Source organism: Chlamydotis macqueenii, chromosome Z, assembly GCF_036417535.1.
Source record: "Chlamydotis macqueenii isolate bChlMac1 chromosome Z, bChlMac1.mat, whole genome shotgun sequence".
Lineage (NCBI taxonomy): Eukaryota > Metazoa > Chordata > Aves > Otidiformes > Otididae > Chlamydotis > Chlamydotis macqueenii.
In genome coordinates, this window is record NC_141593.1 from 26,292,455 (window position 1) to 26,298,397 (window position 5,943).

A 5,943-nucleotide genomic window follows, 5' to 3' on the forward strand; every position below is an offset into this window, starting at 1 on the left:
TGACTGCGTACTGTATTTCAGAGTGTTAGCAAACAAGTTGCTTTTCCTGATTAACTAAATTATTTTTGCCAAGTTCAATGTGCAGCGTGTAACCGCAGATGTCATGAACTCTGCCTCACAAAGCAGATTGCCTAGCACAGTTTCGTGTAGTAATAACAGCCAAATGCTTCAGAGCTGCACAAAGTCTTTGTCTCATTCATTCACGTTTGACTTCGCAGGGTATTCTGATCTATTTAACAGAAAGAGTACACAACAAATGAACTCTAGTATGCAATGCAGTGGGTGCAACATTTGTCAGAATTAACATTCATTTACAGCTGCTACTGGCTGCAACAGCTTGGAAACCTTACAGTGCAAGACAGAAAAGGCTTTTGATCTGTCTGACAGGGAGATAAAAGAAAAGCTAAAGCAGCAGCTCTGTTCATAGAGGGCAATAATACAGGTGTGAAATAATTCTACCAAGGAGAAAACAAAATTTTACACATCCACTTTGTAATTGCTCAAAGAAATTCTGCTTTCTTACAGTTAGGCAATGGCTAAGATAGAAACTGAACCAACAAAGAGTGAAGAATAATCATAAGTAAATTGTTAGGATTTGATTAAAAGAAGTTAAGATGGAAGCAGCCATTCTCTGCAGCTGACTGGGTCACATATTCATTTCCCTTTCCCCTCATTATCAGGCCCTGAAGGTCCTGTGCACCCAATAGACGAACCAAACATATTTATCCATCCCCTCCCTACCAGCCTCAAGGTTCCTGAGCACCAAACTGATTGCTCCCTTCCTTGCCGGCCTTGAAGTTCCCAGGCACCAGGCCAAGCCAGTGGTGCTGGCCACCCCACCACAAAACAGAGAAGTGTAACAGCACCCAGAGCACTGTCTGTAAAACCAAGCAGTTATAAGGCCTAAGGGAGAACTTGGACCAGAACTGCTGTGGGAGAGTGAGACCCAGGACCCCCCGGTGGGCAGGGACGACTCCACCATGGTCTGCTTCCTCCAGGGACCGAGGGAGTGACGCGTATTCCTTTATATGATTTGATTATCCAGATTATGATTGTGATATTGATACAGCACACCACGTATTAAGATTTGACCTGATCAGCAGAGGGTCCAAGTGATTAGAAATTATAAAGTTAAGTTGTCTTATGAATTCTTTATTATGCTACTTATAGATTGTACTACATTGATTCTGCCTGGAGAAATCCTGCACTGTTCTAATGATACATTCTGTGCTAATCATAATACCTTGTTAAGAAAAAAAAAAAAAGAAAATAAGCTTTAATTGTAACTACAACTCAGTGCTATCATCATTCTGCCAAGGATCCCTGAAAGAACCTCTTTGTCTCAGCGTCAGGTGGCAGAAACATGACTTTAAATCTACACATTTTAATCCAGACAGGATTCAGTCAAGTGAGGAGTTAATAATGTACAGAGTTAGCATTACTATTTGCATGTAAATTCGATGAGAATTGTAACAGTCTTCCCTGTCTGTTCTGGTTTTCCCTGGGGCTGTTACAAGTTCCACTCTGTTGCCCTCTTTGTTCATCTGTCTTGTACTTTGAATTCCCCACTTGTATTTCTGAGACAGTTACAGAAAGCAGCAACCTCCTGCCAGGCCTTCCCAGGATAAAGCCTTGTCTCCCTTCAGCCTTCTGTGAGGTTTCTTCAACTCCCCTCTTGTATCTGTTTTTCCCCAGTATAAGGAAAAAAAAAAAAAAATAGTATCCTACACCTCCTTATGCCACACAGGGAGCTGCTGCCCACAGCAGGGAGTCGAGGGATCAAAGATAGGGCCTCTGCTCTCCACCTTTTCTAGGATCCATGCAAGGTAATCACAACTCCCCACTGTGCCACAACAGGCAAACTCTATCCAGAGCCATGATGCAAAGTTTCCTCCATGGCACTCTTTCAGAGAATTCATGAGTTGGTATCCCAATGGTATTCCTGCAGAAAGAAATACTGTTACTCAACACCAAGGAGATGGAAGTTATGCTACTTAACTTACAGCCTGAAGAGACAGCTATAAACTAAGGCCAGAACTACTACTTATTTTCCACAACTGTTTTATAATGGTACTTGGAGCAAAAAGTGTTTTAAGTAGAACAACCATGAAAGTTTACCCTAATTCTAGGTAACTTGTTCCACCTAAGCAGTTCACGTTCACAGCTCCAGCTAATCCCTACCACGAATCACATGCAACTCCATATTCTCATGAAACTGTCAAGGATAAGGGATAGGGAAAAAAAAAAAAAAAAGGAAAGATTGTGTTTCTGGCATGACAGACCAAAATCTGTTCTGCATTTTTCACTAGGAAGCTGATTGTTACGGGCATTCCAGCAGAGTTTTTCCTGAACATTGTGGACCAGACTTCTTTTCCTTTACAACAACAGTATAAATCACTGGAGTGCAGACACAGCCCGTCACTAGAATGATCATCATTAGTATTGTTATAGCAGTTCCGCTTGCATGCACCTCCTGCTGTGCAGCACATAACGCTTTCAGGAAGTACACTGCTCTGTCTGCAATGAATGTATAACTGGGTGAATTAGGAATCCAGTCACTTGGAACTTTAAAGATCAAAGATATTGTTAGGGGTTAGTCCTAGGAATGACGTCTGAATAGATCTTTCTGTTGAGGATGACTTGTCACCAAATTAAGCTCGCAACTCTCCAGACATACCGGACTGTGAAGCATGTCAGTCAATCTTCAGCAGATGAGCAGCGATGAAGCGAACCATGCACACAGAAAGCAGCAGGGAAGGATGCAGAGCCCATCAGAAAGGGAGATATGCACTGGCCACAGCAACAAGGTGGATTACAACTGTGGGACTGCGTTATGCCACTCATCCTTTTCCTGCAAGAAGAAACCTAAGTAATCTCTGAATAATCCCCTGATAAAAAAAAATCGTGACCTGTATTGTGGGGAATATTGTTTTGATTAATTACATAAACCAACCGCACATGCTCTTGTTTTAGCACTGAAATCCAAATATGGCAAATACAGCCACATGACATGCTTTTCACAGCCCGCGAGTTTTTCTAGCATGTCAGCATTTCTATTTCTCAGCATTTCTATTTCATACAGGAAATACAGCTTACAAGACAGTGTAATTTTCACATAAATTCTAGTATATATCACTTGCAAGTATTTCAGAAGGACCTATCATACCATCCAATGCTTTGACTAAACTTTTTTATATTATCTATAAATCCCCGCACCCTGCATTTAAGATTATCTTAAATGTTAGAACCAAAATGGCTCAAAACACAGTTGCTTCTGAAAATGCATCACAAAAACAGCTTGTCTAGATGCCCTGCATCTGTGCTGTAATGTCAGTCATGACTACAGGGTAAGATCACAGGCGTAACAACATTGTCATTGTCTCCAAAAAGGCTTTTGTTAAGAAGCACTACGCTTTTCTGCTCACATAAAACAAGAATGTTTCCAGAATATCCACAGCCTCCCATAAAATATATTGGTGCATTCTTGAAGGCTCAAGAACCCCTTGGAATTTAACTCACAGCCTGCTCACATAGTTTGTCTATCAAATATACTGTATCTCATGATGAAACCAGAGAGCTACTGAGATGGGACATAGATGAAAAAGCAAAAGTAAAAACAATTCCAAGTTTTGAAACAAGTAATAGCGCTTAGTTTTCAAGGTACAACTAATTAAAATAGGACAATGCTAAAATACAAGGAAGAAACATGGGAGAAGAGGATCTATTCTACAAACATGAGAGGGCTGACACACTAAAGCACAATGACAATCCATCTAGTTTACAGCTCCTGACAGAGGTCAGCCTCGGCACCAGTGTATACGTGCACGAGGTCACATCTAAGCAAGTCTGAATTTTGTATGCTGGTGGAAAAAGATGACTCAGTGAATCCTGAGACCTGTAGGCTACTCTAGCTTCTAGAAACAGTAAAAAACACACACAAACAGAATCTTAAAGATCATCACCCCTGGGTAGGAATTACTGGAGCACAAAATGCTGCAGATGTACATTGGGATTGTTTATCCAAATGCTGCCCCCAACATATGCTAAAGGCAAATCCCAGCTGCCTGAGCTGGCTATACTGGTTTCATGCTGCTTAGGAACTTCCTTAAACCAGAAAGAACTGCACCATCTCCTGTTTCCTAACACTTAAGTTGTGCAAAGCAGCCAGAATGGAAGTAAATGAATGTTCACATTAACTCCTCCCTGCTGCTTTAGACACCAGCTGTCCCAGGTACAAAAAATGTGTAATACACACCTCAAATCAATAAGCCTGCCACTCTGCTGCCACAACTGTTCGGTTTTTTTTCACTTCATCTCATTTTTAGTTTAGATACGAATCCTACAAACACTCATGCTCACATATTCAGGGGCCCTGAGGCAGTAGCTGTGTCTCACCATATGTTTACGCACGACTTATGCCTGATAGGGGCAGATGAGTTAATTCCCCAACAACAAAATGCGAGTTGACTGACTTGTATAGGTGAAGCCAAACAATGTTAGAAATCAGCACAAATGCAGAAGTCCATAAAATGTAGCTGATCATAATAGGTATTGTAAAAACGGTTCCTACTTACTCAAGTCTGCTTACTACGCATCACAGCCACGTTGCTCGTGTTAGTGAGGCAGTACTGCTTTCAACCCCTGCTAGTTAGTCCTGCAGAGGCAACAATACTGGAGAGACGAAGATGATCATAGTCACCACGTGCATTACCATCCATCCTACTGTGACTACCAGTTACGCTCAACAGCTGTGTAATGCCACAGATGCTAATGTCAAACATGAATGTCACAAATCTAGCACAGATTTTGGCCCATATAACCACCCTTACATTATCTTTGTCCTGCACAGTCACAAGTTAAGAGTACAAGAAGCCCTCCTGGATCTCAGATGGGTCCTTAAAGGTGGCAAGAGTCTTACTTATGCATAGTTATTAGGAACTCATTCCAAAACAGTGGCCCACAAAATGCCACTGCTCAGAGAAGATCTGACCCTCAAGCCATACTCAATTACCTCTACAATTGCCTGATGCAGTTGCTGGAAAGAAAAGGAAGGCACACCAGGACTAGCCACACTTCCAGGAACTGTGGCTGAAACCCAGAGTTCCTCCTGTTTCAGTAGATACCTTCAACACCTTCAAATCTTGCTTGATCTTAGTGTATGATTTTTAAACCCAGTGATAATAAGCAGGCACAAACACTTGCCACAAGTTATATGTTGCTGTGAAGCAGGAGACTGCTCAGGTGTATATGGCTGAAATTTGAGATTCTAGCATAAGCCTGCTAGATTTATTAACTCAGGTGCAGCTCCATAAGCAACTGTCTAGGGCTCTAACCAGAGAAAGTAAGAGCTGTTCAAGTCAACTTCAGGCATCTCCTAAAAACTGGTAGAGTAGGGCACAATCGACATCTACAGTTTTCCAGTACATAAAAAAAAAAGAAAAACAAACAACAAAAAAAAAATCCACAAAACACGTACCTCATACTTAACAGAAATGCAGAATAGGAATTTAAAGTGCAGCAGATACTTCCACCCTTAGCTGTCAATATCCTGCATAGCACATCAAATCCCTGACTGTGTGAGAAGAGCGTTGCAGGTGTTGGTTATTGGGTATCAAAAGTAAAAGCACTGTGTTGCATAATCAAACTGTCCTTTGACCAGCCGAGGATCTGAATAGCAGTAAGAAGTGCTAGAATTCTGCTTTCCACCTATGTAAGAAATAATAGAAATATACTATAAAAATAATTATTAGTGCTTACACTATTACAACACTAATTAACCCATGACTTGTTCAGATTCATTAGTAATGCAAAAGGTTGGGCTGTAACTAATGTGTAAAAGAATTATTAATCCCTGCGCTACATAAACATTATTAGAACGGCTTTTTCATTGCCTGGATACCCCTACTGCAATATAAAGACAATACAGAAGTTGCATCTGTTAAA